The sequence below is a fragment of the Anser anser genome (assembly GCF_964211835.1).
Source record: "Anser anser genome assembly, chromosome: 3".
Lineage (NCBI taxonomy): Eukaryota > Metazoa > Chordata > Aves > Anseriformes > Anatidae > Anser > Anser anser.
In genome coordinates this window covers 86,191,912-86,211,794 of record NC_139722.1, presented here as the reverse complement: position 1 = coordinate 86,211,794, position 19,883 = coordinate 86,191,912, and the positions used below count along the sequence as shown (strand labels likewise).

At 42.0% G+C, this 19,883-nt stretch overlaps 1 protein-coding gene across 1 annotated transcript in view; it reads right to left on the bottom strand.

Moving 5' to 3' along the window:
* Positions 1 to 19,883, bottom strand: part of LOC310898120 (uncharacterized protein) — a 515,041-nt gene that overhangs the window by 296,178 nt on the left and 198,980 nt on the right. The window contains exon 4 of the mRNA XM_083832600.1: positions 1,191 to 1,312. The gene's annotated coding sequence lies outside the window, so the exon portion shown is untranslated. The remainder of the gene's footprint in view (positions 1 to 1,190; positions 1,313 to 19,883) is intronic.

The window sequence follows — 19,883 nt, the reverse complement described above, 5'->3', positions numbered from 1 at the left end:
TTCATCTGCATTATGGCTATGAATGAGACCATCCATACACAAAACAGCATTTTTGCCCTGCTTAGGCAGAACACAACATCGCCTTGCTTGCTGAAGCCCAGAAAGTACAGGAAATTGTGGAGTGAATTTAGCAGCTAACACAGTATTTTTGAACTTCAGGCTCTTTCTGATACCTCTTTCTCTTAACTTTTTATTCATGGCACTATTTCTCCTCCCAATCCAAGGGAGACCATCAACAGAATTTTCTAAAAGGCTTCAAAAATAAGAATAAAGTAGTACTCTATTTTTAACACACTAAGAACTACAGCACATTAGACAAGTTTTATTTTCCTTTATACATAAACCATTTTTGTTTATATCTGTTATATCATATTCTGAGTGTTTTATTAGTCTCCTTTTCCTTACAGTTTCAAGCAATTTACTATGTGCTAAAGGAAGACAGGGTCATGGTCTGTAAATTCCAAAATCATTACCAGTGCCTTTTTAAAACATAAGCGTGGTATTTGCTATTCATTGGTACTGCACAATAATAGCTGCTTTAAAGCTAAGACATTTCATTCATGCTAAAATGACAAATATAAAGAAAATTTAACCAGACTTCCTTTGTTTTTCAAATGCGGTTATTCTGTCATTTAATCTTAGGACTAGATAATGTATTTATGTTGGGTTTTCTTATTTTCTTTCACCCAACTTGCCCAACCACCAATATATTATAATAAATTTCCATATAAACATCTTCAAGTCCAGGCACTTTGAATAATCTCACTTTGAGTGTTGTACTTGTAATCTAAGCATAAACCACTTTTTCATTCTTTCTTTCCTTTTCCTTTCTATTTAGGTGGACTGTTTAACATTTACTTTAAGTTTAAATATGTTTGTCTAGTTTAAACCATACTTCTGCTTCATTTTAGGGGTGGAAAAAACATTCTCTAAAAGCTAGTCTGACAAGCAAGCTATAAATTGTATACTTAACGGCATTTTTTCGTTAAATTCCCTCACCCATTACACAATAGTTCTTCATTTGCTTTTCTCTTTGTTCTCTCTGTGCTGCCTTTTCTTTCTCACTCCAAAGTGAAATGTTACTAATATAGCAGCAGTGTCTGAGGCAGAGTCAAACCCATGCTGAGTGGGTTTGAAGCTAAGCAAAATAAGTATGCACAGAACAGGCTATGGAAATAGCACCTTCCTACCTGATAGACCTCCTTCCTAGGCGTGCTCAGTCACAGCTGTGCCATTTAGCTACTACACATCAGGCTTTATTGCTTTCCACTCCACATCTCGCTGACAAGCCACTCTCATGAGCCTCTTCTGACTGAAAAGGAAAAATAAGAAAGTCTCTATTATTTCTTGCAGATCACCCCCAGAGCTGTGTGCCCCATGGCAGCTCAGCCACACCTGTGTAAAGCTGCTAGGAACAGAAAGGTTTGCCCAGGTACCCCTGCTTGCCCAGCTGGGTTATTCTGGGCAAAGGAGGGAAAAGGAAAGGAGTCGGTGCAGCACCCATGTCGCGGCATGGCTATGGAGGCTAGCACCAAAGTAAACAGTGGATGTTAGTTTATAAACTGAGAATGCTTTACAAGAGAATATGGAAGATACTTAGAAACAGCAACTGCATTGTAAAACTACATCATTCCTACAATTGCTTTAACATCTTTTAACATGTCCTTCAGCATTTGATTGGTTTGTAAAATATAATGGTCTGTTCTCTAGCATTTCTTAATTGTTTTTACATAACTTCCTCCAAATAAACAATGATGATATAATCCCTGCTGATACATTAGCACCATGTGTTGTTAATCCCATTAATTTTTGTAATCATTGCCAAATTTCAACAAAAGCTAACATATACACAAAGGATTCAAAAACCATTCTATTCCTCCAGGTCTCACAGAAAGTCATGGAGGAAAGCGTCCTGGAAGAGGACACCAGCTTAGAGCAGAAGCTCGGGTACTGCAGGACCCTGAGGGCTCCACACAAGATAAAGTGAAGTGTTTGCACAAGGTGAAGTTTCACAGGCTGTGCACATACCTACGAGATGGAAATTTTCACAAACTTATCGCCAAAAAGTGCTTGTTATTACTGCACAAATAATGGTATCCCTTCTCAACAAGAAAAATGTTAATATTATAACAAAGTCAAACAGCCTTAAGCAGGGACTGGTTTGATCATCTTGGTTTTATGACCAGATTTCTGACCCAGTAGGAAAACCTCTAACCACTTTCTTTCCAGTCGTTCAAAAAATAAAAAATAAAGATTCCCACAAAACAGTGGCAGAGAAAAGAGAGTTTAAACTTTATTCTAAGTGTAGGGTCTATTACACAGCAGTATAGCATACCTGTGGTTAGGCTGTTATGAGAATACTGCGCTCCACTGCCTGCATATCTTCATATTTATTTAAGGGATAATCTTTATTTCTTCGTGCTGTACTATACAATGCCATAAACAGCTGCTGAGATTAATAACTGAAGTTAAATCAACCTCCAGAGCTGTATATAGAGAGCACACTACAGTGCCGCTGAGGGAACCTAATTGTATTTTAAAGCAAACCATAGCATTATAAGAGAGAGCAATATTTTTCTCTACTTGGGAGAGAGCAGACCTGAACTCTTTCTTGAGCTTTCCAGCACCACACAGTTGCACTAGACGTGGGTAGGATACATGCAGCCTGCACTGATTAAGGGACTCAGGGAATGGAAAGACTAATTAAAGACTTGTGCAAAGTGAAAGCACATTAGCTAAAGCTCATTAGATTCCCGTACGGGTACTTTACTGTGGAATGACAAGGTCCGCGCAGAGCTGAATGCACTTCAGCTAATGGGATTTTACGTCACGCTCCAACTTATTACATCTTGACTCTACTGGACACACACTTTAAAATTCCTAATGCTTCCATAGCAAGGTAAAACAGACATCCAAGCAAATGAAGAAAGGGCCCCAAGTGCCAGATTTCAGGAGGCAGTAGGGACCCATAAGAGACAAGAAGAAACCCCACTGAAGCTCCTACAGCCAGTCAGTCACTCCCAAGCCCCACCATAGTGGAGGTGCTGCAGCCACCTGTTTGCCCCATCCTTTGCTCTGCCCCTTCTGCCACAACCGAGGCTGTAGAACAGGCAACATGCCCTCACCCCAAACACAGCCTTGCGTATTAAGACAAAATTGAAGCAACAACCATCCCAGCAAACATGCTGTGCTGCAGCTGAAGCTGCATGGCTCTCAGTGACGGGTCTCCAGCTGCAAGGGTGAAGCTGCTGCTGCCAGCGCAGTGCTGACAAACCACCAGAGGACTCAGGGACCCGCACCAGGCACGTACAGTCTTCCCACTGCAATCACCTTCAGCAATAGGTTCAAGCAACACAACAGGAACCTGACATTTTTGAAAGAGGGATGCCCTTCTTTGGAAGGGCCATGGCCATTCCTCCCATCTTCAAACGCTTCCCCTTAAATCCCACATAATGTCTTTAAATTGCAGCAGCTTACAGGAGCATCAGCGGCCTTTAGCACTCAGAGGTATTTCGTGAAGGCTTAGCATCTTATTTTTGCCAGATTAATGTGTCCTTGTTATAATTATATCTCACTGCTTTAGCATCCCTTAAAGTTATGCACATTCGTAAATGTTTAACTGTGACCTGAAGCTGCAAGATATGGCAGTTTCAAAATTTTATCACATCTAGAGCACCCCAGTGACATTTCTCAGGGCAAGAGAAAAAGAACCAATAGCAGCAAGCAGAGGAAATCTCTGAACAGAAGGGGAAAAAAAAAGGATGTACTTAAAATATGGGGGAGAAAATGCACATGATGAAAAGCTGGAAACTGATCTAAGAAGAAAAAGCAAATCATTTGTAAATCTATTTATAAAAGTAAGGAAATTGACCTAACCTAAAACAAGCATGGTGTAAAGCTGCTTGCCCAGCCTCTGGCTCAAGCCCTCCATGTGGGGTGAGGAACCCCCAGTAGAAGTGCAGCGTACACAGCCTCCACCAAGAGCACAAGTCGTGAGAGAACACCCTGCACTTCAGCAGGGCTGTGCTGGTCAATTTTCTTCTTAAGAAGTGATGAACTGAAACCAGCCAAAAAACCAACCAAGCAAACAAAAGCCCTGTAGTCCTTTGCAAATATTTCCATACTGTGTGAGCTATAGTTAAACCTAAATCCCATCTAACGTGATGAAATCCCATCCCACTAATATCACCAGTGATCAATGTGATTGTCCATCCTGTGTAACGCTGAACATGTAAATCAGCATTGGGGTTTTAAAAGAGTATTAATAAATAGCACAGCTGCTGAGTGGGTTGGAGTCAGCACTTGATGAATCATCATAGTATGAGCTCTAACAAAATAGATTAGCTCATAGTACGAGCTCTAACATCACAACTTTAGAAAAAAAAAACCACACACACACCTTGGAGGTTTAAAACTGATACCTGATCCAGCCTCATTCTTTCTCACATTCGCTCAAGAAAAAGTTCCTGCACCTTCAGAAATCCTCCTACTTCTCCCCAACCTTTAGTTCTCCTTTAACCCACTAAATCTCACTCACAACAAAGCACTTTGTGCAAACACATTTATGAGCTGGAGGCATTCTTGTAGAGGCCTCCAGGATTTAGGGGTTGGTATTGACTTTAAGATGTAAGGTCCAATCCTGTAAAGTTTTCAGTGTCCTCTAAAACAAGAGCACCTCCTTTTTATTCTTGATTCAATTTATGCAAAATTAAATGCTTTCCTGTAACATGGTCCTAACAAATCCATTACTTAGGATCAGTTTCCATTAAGTTGGAACCTTAAGACCACAGGCTGACCTGGTATTAAAAATTGATTTGTTTCACTTTACTAGAACATTTATGCAATGGTGCATTTTCAGGTTTGAACTCTGTATTCATATTAGGATAGTACTTTCATTTGCCTTTTTTTTTTAAAGAACTAAAGTTTCTGAAAATATCATAGTGAATATCCAAGATTCTTCCACATCTAAGGAAATGGATTTTAATAATGGGAAAGCAGCTTAATCAAAAAAAAAATGCTTTATGCCATTTAAGAGAGTGATCTTGTCAAATACAGCTATGAGGTAGATACAATAATCTATGCTAAATATATTAATAAATCAATAGCATTTTTAGCAATTCAGTAATCAACATGGCACTGCATTAATTCATTTTGGAAAAAAGTGTACATCTGAGTTAGAAGTGAAGCATTCATCACTCATTCTCCATTGCATTTAACAGTTGTTTTTTAATTCAGTCATCTCTTTAAAAATATAAACACACTCACTGAAAAGTTTCTGCTACGAACCATGCTAGTAACTTTACAGAGAAAAAGAGTAATAAAATAATTCTAATAGTCTAGGTGGCAGAGTAAAATATACAAGGACTCCAAAGAAGAGATGTAGGATAATTTCAAACCTGAACAAAAAGTACATCTGTACTCTGCCCTTTCAATTTTGCAGTGCCACAGAGCCATCGCAAAAGCTAGTTCTCCATTAATCCTGTGAGAAGACTCTCCAAGCCGCTGATTCCTTTGTGTGGTAATTGTCCCATTTGCCAAAATCGGATGACAAAATTATCTGATTACACACCTGTAAGTATGCAGCTGTCCATCAAGTTGGCAGCAGTATATACCAATTACTCAGATTCATCTTGGTGTTGCGTGCACGGAACATAGGGACACCTGCATTGTCAGGCTACGTTGGTCTGACTCCAGGAAAACTATTCCAGAAGTGAAAATGAATAACCAAGGTCAAAGAGCACAGGTGGGATAAAGGGCATTATGTACTGAGAGATGCTCATATCTTGGCAACTTCTGTGCGCACTGTAGGGAAAAATCAATTCTTCTTTGTTTTCCTCAGACTACAACGCTACTGAAGAAGCTGAGTCAGAGATTTGGAGCCAGAGCTCTGTTTCCCAGCAATCATCCTTCAAGCCTTTTGAGAATGTGAGACTTCTAAAAACAAACATGCTGACTATCTAAATTAGAGAAAGAAAATGAAATCTTGAAGGAGACTTAAAGAAAAAAAAAGTTTTCTTTAATCAGTAAAACAGCCTTCCTGTGAGGATAAAGTGGACAAGGAATGCCTCTGCAGTACCAGCAGCCAACTGTAATAAATGAACTTCAGCTCTTGTTGCTGCATTTGTCATTTTAAAGAGAAACAGCTGAACCCTGCCAGGAGCTCCTCCTGACAAGCACGGTTAGGAGAGCCAAAGCTGCTCTGCACCCAGCACCACCAGGTGCTGCTGATCATGTCACCAAATCGACACAACTTGCTTCTCATTGCAGCCTTTTCTCTGACCTGGTGCAAAAAGCAGGCACGGAGTCAATGGCTGCAGAAGTTTAATTTTTCATTAACTCCTACACTAGTTGATTCTTAGAGCCATTAGGGGTAGGAGCTGGAGAAAGTTACACTACACCTGAGCACATGAAGTAATTGGGAAGGGCAGTACAGGATGCTGAGACCGTACAGACTGCACAGACTGCTCCCAGGCTCCAAACCACCAACCTGCAGTCCCTACTGGGCTGCATCTCCTCCAAGGAATGGGAAACCTTCCCCCAGTGCCCTTCTGGAACACCGAGCATTACTGCCCTACGGAAATCAGTTTTCTACAATCAGTTCTTACAGGTTAAAAATGACTTCCTCATACAACAAAGCAAATATTTATGGCCAACATAGCCAAATCACAGAAAGGAGTAATAAGCACCAGTCTCACAACCAATGCCACAGCTGACATCACAGAGGCTTCCAGATCAAAAGAGTATTCTACACTTGCAGTAACAGTGCATCTCTCTCTATTTCAGCTTCTATCTGTGACTGAAGGTGGATACAAATCCTTTCTGATGAATTTTTGTCAGCTGAGTTCATTTCCTGTGAAACAGAATCATTGGCTTCCAAGTCCCTCACTGCCTGCCCAGTGACAAACATCAAACTGCAGCAGAATATCTGATCTCCATCTTCCCCGAGAGTAGTGTTACTGATATCCATCACCCACCCAAACACAATGATGGAAATATTATTGTCTAAAAAGTCAGCCCAAAAAATCATATGACCTTAAGTTCCATATACAGAGACAAGGAATATATATTTTAGCCTTTATTGCATATATGAGATACTTCAGCAAAGGATATCAAATACAACAGACGACTGCCTGACCTTTCAGGGACTTGGAAAAAAAGATCAGACAAATGGATACTTTTTTCTGCACTCAGTGGCCCATAATGACCGTTCAAGATTTTAATTCAAGTGGAAAAGGGAAATTAAGGGAAATTAAGGCCTCATCCCTCAAAAAAAAAAAAAAAGACATGAAGACTCACTTCATTCTTTTTAGAAGAGCAGAGTGTACTACTCTACACCTGTCTGACAACCTCTATGCCTCTCCCACTACCTTATTTCCCCATCAAACCTTTCTAAGTCCCTAAGCAGTCTCAAAATCTTCTGATCTAAACAAGCAAAACCAGTGAAAACACTGCTCCACCTTGCCTTCGGTTTTCAGTTATGTTCCACAGGATCAGGGACAGCAGTAATAGGCTAAAATCATATTTAAAGTCATAACTTGTGATATTAAGGTTCCATGCCAGCTGAAATGGGAAGAATCCTAAAGAACATCCCTTCTGGTCAGGTGTTTTTTTGTTTTGTTTTGTTTTTTATAACCTTTCGTATTTCAAAAAAAAAAAAAACCCATAGCAGTGCTCAAGGTACATTGGGGTCCAAAAACAAAGAGAAATAATCTTTACTAATGGAGAAGATAGACAGTATATTAACAAGAACTTAAACTTTATTTTTTAACTATGTGGCCTAAATATATATGTGTATGTGTGTGTGTATGATAATCAATTAAATTAAGTTCTGTTAACTGTTAATGTAACTAATGAAAAAATAAATCATTCATGTTTCTGTCACTTTGGGGTTTATTTGTTCTGACTTATTTCTAAGTAGCATGGTGAACACAAGCAAGAGGATTTGTATGGTCTTGGTATTCGTAAATTGCTAAAGCTAGAAGTATTTGCATGTTCATGCAAGCCTAAGAGGAGATTATGTTGTCATGTGATTTAATTTAACCGAGCACGACAACAATATAAATGGTTTGCTAAAGATATCAGAGGATATTTAGAGCAAACTCTGAAGTGTTAGGACAGATATAAATCTGGCTATAAAAAAAAAATCACTGATTTAGTGCAAATTAGAAATATATTTGATTAAAAGGTGATCTTCTCATGGATATATTACATTAAAAAGGCATAAACTTTTCAGAAATATTTTTATTTACATATTAGCTACCTCTACTGCAATAAATCAGGAAATGCCACAACCAAGGTGGCACAGGTAACCTTCCTGTGTATCTGTGGGCAGGCATAGCAATGTAACCTGTTTTAAACAACCCCCCAAAAAGCGATTTTGCTTAGTTTTTCAAAATTCAGAAATCATGTCTCAAAAGGATTAGTACCACCAGTGGTTTGGTGTTTCCTTGGCTCCGTCCACTCGTTCCACCTGCACTCGTTCAAATAGCAAGAAGAACTGACTTGTTCAGAAATGCAAGAACCCGGCGCCCATCCCTTCCTCGTTGCAGGAAACCTCCTCTCAGAACCGAAGACGATGCGACGTGCTCCTTTCAGGCTGAGTGACTGCACCGTAAGCCTGTTAAAATTACCAAGCTGCAAAGTTCTCTAAGCGTTAACTAAACATAAGTCCAGGGCAACGTAGCCCAATACTGCTGCATTTTTACAGCTTCTTTAACCTGTGCTTTGTCTTTCTGCATTGCTTATTTTGTAATAGTGTCTTACTTAAACAAACAAATGGTGGTAAGGGCTTTTTAATGAGAAGAGATTGATGTGCAGTTTTCCCACATTCTCTCTATTTTCTGAGTAGGAATAGATCAGCGTGCTGTCATTGCCCTGCCGCTTTCTTATCTCTAGATGTTGCCATTATGCCTACCTGTTGTCAGAGATACGTATCACCTTAGTAAGTACCTCATCACACAGATATCAGCTTTTGCCTTTGATGCTGGAGCAGGCTGTACTGATTTCTACATATGTACAGCATTACCATAAAGACTTAGCAAAAGATAGCTACTACCTCACAAAAAAGCCCCGTGGTTATGTGAAGTTTAAGCTAGAAACAGTCAAGAAGCTGACAGCATCTTCCTTGGGAAAACAGCAAAGAGGATTTACTCAGCCAATCTTCCCCCAAAGAGACTCGAAATTGTTTGAAGAAAGTGTATCTATGTTAAATAGATCGGCATAAATAATAAAAAAGAGATTAGAAGGCACTTTAATTTATCAGAAACTTCACGGTGTAGATACCAAGCTAATCTTCCTTTCCCAGGTAACAGGCTGTGCCACAGCACGTGTAGTTGCAGGAAGGCAAAGAGCCACTTCTCCGTCCTCCTGCATTTAAGCTCTCGCTTATCTCTTTCTGCCTGCCCTCGCACGAGCTCTGGAGGCAGGGTGCAGCTGGAGATCCTGACTTCTGCCTGTGCCACAGCTGCTTTTGTGTCCCCTAGCCAAACAGGTCCTAAGCATCCAAGCCAGGAATACAAGAGCAGTTGCTTGGCAAAGCTTTTTTCCCAGACAAACAATGAAAATCATAAAACGCCAAGCTTGTTTTGTCATATACATGGCTGTACAGAGCAAAACAGAGCACAGAGCAACCACTTGCCCTTCTGACAGGAGCTTTTCAGTTCAGAAACACTTGGTGATACCACTAGGTTGCCTTAAATCAGATTCAAAACCCCTCTTCCTTTACCCAGTGGTAATAAGCTTCTGGAACCTGCTGCAATAAATCTTGTGGATACGGCCAGCACCGGCAGTTTCAAAAACTGATGAGACAGACCCACAGACCAGCCCAAAAACGACTCCTGGGAGTCCCAGGGCAGGGAGGTACGGTGCCGTCCTAAAGCACTGCTGGGTACTGAGGGAGTGCAAGAGGAGAGGGATGCAGAAGGAGAACAACCGCACGCGGTCTCCCTAAACAGAATTTTGTACATTCATGTTTCATAACATTTCATTTCGACACTTACTAAACTTTTACAATCTCAGGGGTACATTTTTTCAAAATTTTTTTCAGGGTAAATTAACAAGTATTTCCAACAGCAAAACTCTGGATTGAATTTAAAACTATAAAACTTTCAAACTGGAGGATTTTGGAAAACCAAACTCCCCCACAAAGTTTTTGTTTTGTCAAGTAGGCATCTTCCAGCTGGAAGCAAATACATTGGCAAGCTCCTGAGCAGCTCTACTGTCCTGCCCTATGCTGGTGACTGAGTTATAATGTGATGGTATCAGTGGTAAAAACTGCAAGATGGGAGAAGTAGAGGTGGCAGCTGTCACGTTAAGCGTGCAGGTTTACCTTGCACTGCACACTGGAAGAACATCAAAAATGAGACGCCAATATATTATCTGCTTCGGTGCCTGCCTTTCACACAACGACAAGAAAAACAGAGTGTGTTGATCCACAGGAGAAACTCAGAAGTTTTTGTAAGACTGCAAAGCCTGCCTGGCTTGCACTGCGCTACATGCGTTTCTGGGGAAGAGGCAGCAGTGCAGGCTGCAGCCACGTGCATCCAGGTCAGATCCTGCCTGCTGGCACGGAGCTCTCTTGTCCTCTGACTTCCCTCATTCTGCCTGTAAGCAGGGAAGACCGTTCACACTGAAAACACAGAGTTGCTTTGCGTGCACCACCACAGTTTCCAAGTGATGCATGCGCTGGCCAATTCGCTTGTGGACTCAGCCAAAGGACAGAGCACGTTGCAGCTGTCTTTGTGATGGCACCTGCAGACCCTGTAATAAGTTCCCAGCCCTTCGCCCCTCTCCAGGACACTTTTCTTTCTTTCAATGACTTTCCATTCCTACGCTTGTCACAGGAGAAAATTTCAAAAAAAAAAAAAAAAGATTTGTAGGAGATTTTAGAAAACAAGAGACATTTTGGAAAAAAAATTCTCCAACCTTGCCACTTTTGGCACACTACTCCTCTCCTGAATTGTGAACTAGATTTGCTAAATACCTTCTTTGGCAGGACAGTTAATCTGGGAAGAGCCACCCTACTATCTGTATCTCCCTTCACTTGTTTCAAACTCAGCCAAATACATCGTCAGGTCATTGAGTTGTGCCACAAACCTGCACTTTTACTTAAACGCAAAGTCTGCAAGCTTTCAAAGCAGATTTGTTTTTCACTTCCTTGAGCTCTCAGTACTAATCAGCCTGAGCCTTGATGCCACGTTGGGTTTGCCCAGTTTCTCTTTGCCTCCACTGTTAGCCCACAACACTGCCGAAGTGCCACTCTCTGTTGGCAGAGCCTTAGCAAAGGAGCATCTGTTCCCAGAAACTGGATTTGCCATTTCACTAAGGGAAAAATATCCACATGGCTCTCCCTGGCCTATGCAGAGCTGCTGTGCAAGTCAGTGCCTACTCGCTAACCACCACATCTAGATTTTTTTAAACGACAACTAGAAATATTAAGAATAATAGATTAAAAATTGTAGCAGTCTATGGAGAAATCAGTGTTTCCTCGCTGCTGCTTTTATCCCACCAACACGCACAAAAACCGCTGCACTTGGTTCCACCAAGTGGAAATAGCTGGTATATGATTTTTCTTAACTCTCTCATATTTCTTTGTATTTTTCTGGATCTAGGAAGCGGTGAAAGTAAGAGGGATATGGAAAATACTGAATTACATTGCTACTTTACCAATTATAAATATCAGTTGCTGAAAAACATTCACATTAACACCTCATGCATTGATACCAGGGTTTAGTCCACTGCCTTACCCTGCTAATGCTCTAGTGACCTGCGTGAAACTGTTCACAAAGTACAACCAGAAATGAAGAGATACATTACATGAACCTACCATCTATATTACAAATTTTCTCATGACCGTGGGACTGAGTTTACAGTTTATGCTGCTGAAAGCAGGTTTTTATTCTGCCTCTTAACAACCCTGCTCTTCTTTCCTTCTAGTGGGGCTTTTTCTCAGTCTTCCCTGATCGCTCAGATCAGCCTTCCCAGACCACTGCCATGCTAGCATTAAAAGTATTTTCTTTTTCTTTTTCCACCCCTAGATTACTTTTTTGCTGATGTAGCAAGTTCCACTGGCTTAACATGCAATTAGATAACTGAAAGAGCTGGCAAAAGATAAGTTACCCACGGCATATAGTCTGGAATGAGGAGAGAGAGGATAATAAGATGTTAGCGATCAGCAACAACAATCTGTTAATTTGGATCAAACCCTAACACAAAACTGCAGCCTTACAGCTTCCAGAGCCTTCAGCCAAGACGCTGATTCTGCGGTGTTCAGTAACCTGCCTTACAGACTCCTGATAGCCTCTGCCCCTAAAAGACTGCACTGTGAATAGATACGGCAATCAGCAGGCAGGCAGGCAGAGAAACAATTCAAAACTCATCCAACGTTTCGGCTGTGGGGTCAAGAGGAGGAGTTGGCATCTTTATTCTCAGATCGGTATCAAGTTCTAACCATGCTCATATCTGAAACTTCTGGGGCCTTCTGATGAGAATTTTGCCATTACAGGGGTCCTGGCATTGTGTTGGTCTGGCTTTACTCCAACAGCATGTAAAACTTCAACTAAAGGTTTGAAAAACTATATAAACAACATCAAGTCACAAATAGCAGTACGCTTTCTGTACCACTATTGCCTGATCAGATTGATATTAGGAAAAAGATGGATCACATCACGACAGAATAAATTCCAGAAGAAAAAAAAAATTCCAGACGTTCGTAAAAATATTTATAAGACTGCACCCTATTAGCGCATGAAGATGTACGGAAGCAAGCAGCCTGGTTCATAAAAATTGAAATCAAAAGGTAATTTTCAGTCAAGGATCATCCTGCTAGAAGGAGATCAACATGCAGAATAATAAATTTAAGGTATGCAAAAATAAGGGATATTTTCCTATTTGTTTCCTGCTTCAAACGTTTTACACTAAGAAAAGCAGAATATTTAATCAAGGAATATAAAGATGCTATAATACCCGTAACATAAAACATTTACATTGCTTCCCAACCACTAATATGAATGGAAAGCTCACAATACAACAGAGCACTGTCACAATACACAAGCTGTTCTGAAACAACAACTGTTTCAAGCAGGAAAGCACAGAAGCCCATTGATATCTCATAAACTTAAGCAAAAGATATATTTAAAAATAAATAGATAAAGATGAGCCCCTCCCCAAAACTTGGAGATATTGCTACCACCACCTCAGGGGACAATTCTTTTATTTAAAAATAAAAATAAAAATAAAGGCCTTAAAAGAACAGTAACATCATAGCTCAGACCCCCTTGGTGAAGACTGAGTGAACTCAGTGGGTTTATTGGTTTATTGGCTGAGGGGATGAGGAGCTCGGAGCTCAGCCTGAATGCTCTGCAACACATCAGTATCCTTGGCGGATTTTTAAGAAGAAATTTCATATCTATTTTGCTGGCTTGTTTGAGAAAGAATTTCCCTTTATTTGTCCCCTATGCCCAGAACCAAACACATCTGGCCATGACCACAAACTTAGCTCATCAGGCCCTGCCCAGCCCACCAGTAAGCCCCAATTTGGCCAACCGCCCTAACGCCACGCCACCTGTCCCACCACTTCTCTCACCACCAGCAGCAGCCCCAGCCCTCGCTCAGAGCAGGAGACAGCACCATGCTGCAGGATACTCCTACTGCGGCCCATCTAAACCCAGACCTACCCAAACCTATGAACCCCTGTCCTCAGTGCTGGCAGCAGCAGTTCCTGCCAGAGCACAAGTAGGCAGCACTGGATGGTCCTTTTGGAAACAACCCCAATAGTAACTAATTGACCTGTTCAAAATCAAGAAGCAACCCAAATCTATGCATTTATGCCAGATGAAAACCCATCCTAGGCCAATGAGCTTTGCCAGACAGGATTAAGCATAACTGGAATTCCTAATGTCACCAGTTATAGCACAATCCATTACAGCTGTTGTCTGCACACATACGAGCAGCAATTCAGAATTAAATCTGGAAACCCTACAGAAACATGTCCTGATTAGCAAAGTAATAAAAAATTCAGGCAAGATCTCCACACCCAACCAACCTGTCTGGGCTTTTGTTTACGCCTTTATTTTTAGAAATAAACTTGAAAGCACTACAACTTGAAAATTTAAATCTTGATGTTAAACCCCTTGTTGCCTTTGAATGAATTTATCAGTCTTTGTTAGCTCCCAGAAAGCACTATATTTCTGTTTTAAAAAGGGAATTTACAACTACTCCAGTAGAATGAAAACATGAACTCTAAACATCCAGCAGCCTCATTAAAAACATTGGCCATCAAGAAACACCACCACAAGTGAAAGATGTACAACACCCTCGGAATAGCATTTCTGCCCCCTCTATTTTAAACCCTTACTTCTGACCAACAGAATATCTTCCCTGATGGACACATGCAGAATAAGAAGTGAGAGTCCACAGCCTATCCTTACATAGCCCTCCTCTCATTAGGCTTTTGAGATCAGTGTATTTCTATTAATGTATATCATTTTTTTTATAAAACCTTTTAGATTATTAGTTTACTAGATGACCATGGTGTATATATGATATAAATCTTTCCAGCTTGTTAAATAAAAAATAATAAAATAATAATAATAATAAAGCCAAGAATAGATTTCTAGCCACAGAATAAGTCTGAGGGAGAAAAAAAAAAAAAAAAAGCAGTGATTGCCTTCCTCTGTAGCATATTTTTATATATTTGTATATAACAACCTGCATACAAATACTGAACCCTTTAATATTCTTCTTCCGCTGAGAAAAAGCATACATTTCCCTCCTAATTGGATTAATAGGTTCATATTACTAAATTTGCTGTCAGCAATGCATTACTATCATAAAGTAGTAATTTCAGAGACCTACAAAAACCTGTTGTGAGTAATGGTATTTTTTTTCCATTTACAATACAAAGAAATCCATTTTGCCAACCTAATGTCAGATGAAAGAAAAATTCTCCACTCAGAACGCAGTCTCCTTCAGTTTCTTTTGCTGTGCTTTTGACAAGTAGAACTAATTGCTAAGAATAAGTTATTCCAGGGTTTACCTATTTGTTCTTTGTAAATTCCATGTCACCAAATTGCAATCGCAGTTCTCACTAGTAAGTCTTCCATGGAGAGTTTTATGAACACTTTTGCAACTGATTTTGTGTCACATGAAATTTCCTTCAAGTCCTTGGGCACATCATCTCAATCATATCCTATTATTCTTGACTTCCAATTAGATGACTTCACTTCATGGCACTCTGTTTTCATTCATTATATTTTTTCATTAAAAATCAGATTTTATTTCTCACTCCAGCAAGTTTCATACAAAAAATAACGCAATACACAGGTGCTGTGTATAATAGATAATTTTGCACTTGCTGAAGTTCTCATGATCTGTGAATGACAGAAGCAGAAAGAGACTGAGTCTTACTTTCAATTCAATGAACAGTTCATGACATTCTCATGCTGCTGATCAGCCATATTTCTGCATTTATTGTCATGGGTTCTGTTACAGAGCTGGCTGTAGTCACAACATTTCAAAGCTGTATTTTGGTTTAAATCAGAAGGAAATTCTGAAATGTTCAATGGAAGAGAAAATCTAAAGAACAGCAGCATAAAGTTGCTAAGGTTTCACTTTTCAAGAGAACTAAATATCTACAACTTTCACAGAATTACATTGATGCATTTGGGTTCACGAGGCCAGGGTCAGGTGCAGACTGGTGACAGCTCTTTTCAATCCATTCCCTGTGAAACTGTATTCTTTTTCACTCTATCCCTCTGCTTGGGATGGAAAATCCTTTTTATCATAGTGTTGGAATAGTAGCCTCTATCTCCGCTGTGCACAAAGTCACGTGAAACCCGCAATTACAATGTCATAGCCATCATTACGGAAGGCAGAGTTCATCAGGGAGCTTGGCCACTAGAAGGGATCAGGATGTCAAAGAAAAGTGCAGCTGATAGCTTTATTTTACTTATTTAAAACGTTCAACTAAATTGCCTACTCCCATTTGGATCAAATAGAAGTGAAAATACCCATTTCTAATTCTATTAACTAAAATTGAAATTATGAGTTGAAAAGACCTCCAAGATTTGTCCTGCTAAATATTTCAATTTTGGAGGGATTGAATTTTTCATCTGAAAAATCTTTCAAGTAAAAAATTTCTAACTGGCTGCATTTCTTTATTTCTCAATTCTTCTACTTATATTCCACTATGGGATATCTCATCATAGTCTTTTTTCCCCTCTGAATTTGTCTCTATGCTTTTTCAGTCCCTGCAATTTTAGCATTTTTCTAGGGATACAGGTTTCAAAATTCATAGAATCAGAGAAACACAGAATATCCCGAGTTGGAAGGGACCCATAAGGATCATCAGGTCCAACTCCTGGCACCGCACAGGTCTGCCCAAAAGTTTAGACCATGTGACTAAGTGCACAGCCCAATCGCTTCTTAAATTCAGACAGGCTTGGTGCAGTGACTACTTCACTGGGGAGCCTGTTCCAGTGTGCGAACACCCTCTCGGTGAAGAACCTCTTCCTGATGTCCAGCCTAAACGTCCCCTGCCTCAGCTTGACACCCACGGGGTGCCTATCACTGGTGATTATGGAGAATAGGCCTGTGCCTGCCTCTCCACTCCCCCTCGCAAGGAAGTTGAGACTGCAATGAGGTCTTCCCTCAGCCTCCTCTTCTCCAGGCTGAACAGGCCCAGTGACCTCAGCCGCTCCTCATATGTCTTTCCCTCTAGGCCCTTCACCATCTTCGTCGCCCTCCTCTGGACACTCTCCAACAGTTTCATGTCCTTTTTGTACTGCGGTGCTCAGAACTGCACACAGTACTCGAGGTGAGGCCGCACCAGCGCAGAGTAGAGCGGGACAATCACTTCCCCCGACCGACTAGCAATGCCGTGCTTGATGCACCCCAGGGTATGGTTGGCCCTCCTGGCTGCCAGGGCACACTGCTGGCTCATATTCAACTTGCTGTCAACCACAACCCCCAGATCCCTCTCTGTGGGACTGCTCTCCAGCGTCTTGTTGCCCAGTTCGTATGTATAGCCAGGGTTGCCCCGCCCCAGGTGCACGACCCGGCACTTGCTTTTGTTAAACTTCATGTGGTTGGTGATTGCCCAGCTCTCCAATCTGTCCAGATCTCTCTGCAAGGCCTTTCCACCCTCATCCGAGTCCACAACTCCTCCAAGTCTGGTGTCGTCGGCAAATTTGCTCAAAACACCTTCTAGTCCTACATCCAAACCATTTATAAAACATTGAAGAGGACTGGCCCTAAAATGGAGCCTTGAGGGACCCCACTAGTGACCATCCGCCAGCCAGATGTGGCCCCATTTACCACAACCCTTTGAGCCCTGCCCGTCAGCCAATTGCTCACCCATCGTATGGTGTTTTTGTTTAGCTGTATGCTGGACATTTTGTCCAGTAGGATCCTATGGGAAACCGTGTCAAAAGCTTTGCTGAAGTCCAAAAAGATCACATCAGCTGGTTTCCCTTGATCGACTAGATGGGTGATCTTATCATAAAAAGAAATCAAATTTGTTAGGCAGGACCTACCCCTCATGAACCCATGTTGGCTGGGACCAATGACTGCATTGTCCCCCAGGTGCGCTTCAATAACTTCAAGGATCATCCTCTCCATAATTTTACCAGGCACTGATGTGAGACTGACAGGCCTGTAATTGCTAGGGTCTTCTTTCTTACCCTTCTTGAAAATTGGCACAACATTTGCCAGCTTCCAGTCTACTGGGACCTCTCCAGATTCCCAAGTTCATTGAAAAATAATTGAGAGAGGTCCCGCGATGACGTCAGCCAGCTCTTTAAGCACCCTGGGATGAATCCCATCCAGACCCATGGACTTGTATGGATCCACGTGGAGCAGCAAATCCCGCACATGTTCAGGGTCAGTTGGGAGTTTGTCATTCCCACCGTCATGGTCCTCCAGCTCAGGGTACCCTGGGTCCCCAAGTCCACCATCAGTGGTGAAAACAGAGGCGAAGAAGGCGTTAAACGTCTCTGCTTTGCCTATGTCATTGTCTGTGAGGAGACCCTCCCCATCTAGTAGCGGACCTATGTTTTCTTTGGTTCTCCTTTTTCAGTTCACATATCTAAAAAAACCTTTTTTATTGTCTCCCACAGACATGGCCAGCTTCAACTCTAGTTGGGCTTTGGCCACACAAATTTTCTCCCTACAAACACGAACAGCATCCCTGTATTCCTTCCTCGTCGCCTGACCCTCCTTCCAGCAGCCGTACACTTTCTTTTTCACCTAAGCTCCAGTAGAAGATCCCTGGTCAGCCAGGCCGGCCTTCTGCCCCACTTGCCTGACTTCCAGTATTTTGGAATCGCCTGATCTTGTGCTTTTAGGAAGCAGTGCTTAAAGATTGACCAGCACTGATGGACGCCAATGCCTTCAAAAGCAGTTTCCCAGGGGACCTTGCTGACTAGTTCCCTGAGCAGCCTGAAGTCTGCTTTCCCCATATCCAGGGCTGAAGTTTTGGTGACAATTTTCCTTCTGTCACCATAAATTCTAAACTCAACCACTTCATGGTCACTATGACCGAGACGGCCGCCAATTGCCACATATCCCACAAGACCCTCTCTGTTCTCCAGCAACAGATCTAGGAGGGCACCTTTCCTAGTTGGCTCTCTTAGCACCTGCACCGAGAAGTTATCATCTAGGTGCTTTATGAACCTCCTGGACTTGCTCCTGTCAGCCGTGTGGTGATCCCAGTTGACATCTGGCAAGTTGAAATCCCCCATTAGGACAAGGGGAGTTGATCTCAAGGCATCTGTTAGTTCTGCAAAGAATAATTCATAGGCGTTGTCGCCCTGGCCAGGTGGTCTGTAATAGACTCCCACAACGACATCCCCTTTATTTGTTCGTCCTTTAATCCTTACCCAGAGGCTCTCAACTTTGCCATCACCAACTTGAAGTTCCACACAGTCCAGCCCATGCTTTGCATACATTGCCACCCCACCACCTCGCCTACCCTACCTGTCCCTCTTGAAGAGCCTGTAACTATCTGTTGCAACACACCAGCCACAGGACTCATCCCACCAGGTTTTGCTTATGCCAATGATGTCGTAGCTGCGGGACTGGGGCAAGACTTCCAGCTCATCAATTTTATTCCTCATACTGCATGCGTTTGTGTAGAAGCACTTCAAATGTGCCTCCCTACACACAGCACCCTGTGTAGACTACTGAAGGGCCTCACTAGCACACAGTCCCTCTGATTCTAGCACACCATCCCTTAGCTCATCACCGGCGTGCCTGGTTTTATCCCCTTCCCCCTTTGACTCTAGTTTAAAGCCCTATCATCAGCCCTATTATCAGCCCTGCCAACTCCTGAGCAAAAATCCTCACCCCTCTCTGAGAGAGGCGCATCCCATCTGGTGCCAGCAGGCCCGGTGTCGCGTAGACCTTTCTGTGATCGAAAAACCCGAAATTCTGCTGGTTGCACCAGCCAAAGCCATGTGTTAATGTGATGAGTCTGTCAGCATCGATCCCCCCTATCGGAAGGACAGAGGCAAACACAACCTGTGCCCCTGATCCTTTAAGTAGTCACCCCAAAGCCCTGAAGTCCCTTTTGATCGCTCTCAGACTTCTCATTGCTACCTCATCGTTACCAGCCTGAAAGACCAGTAGCAGGTAGCAGTCGGTGGGCCGTACCAGGCGCTTGACTTTCTAAGCGAAGTCTCTCACCTGAGCCCCAGGGAGGCAACAGACTTCCCTGTGGGTTGGGTCCGGTCGGCATATTGGGCCCTCTGTCCCTTTCAAAAGGGAGTCCCCCATGACAATAACCCTTCTTTCTTTTTTGACAGTTGATGTAGCAATGCAGGGGATAGGTTGCCTTGCCTTAGGCATCCTCTCCAACTGGGATGGGCTTTCGTCTACTTCGTTGTTCT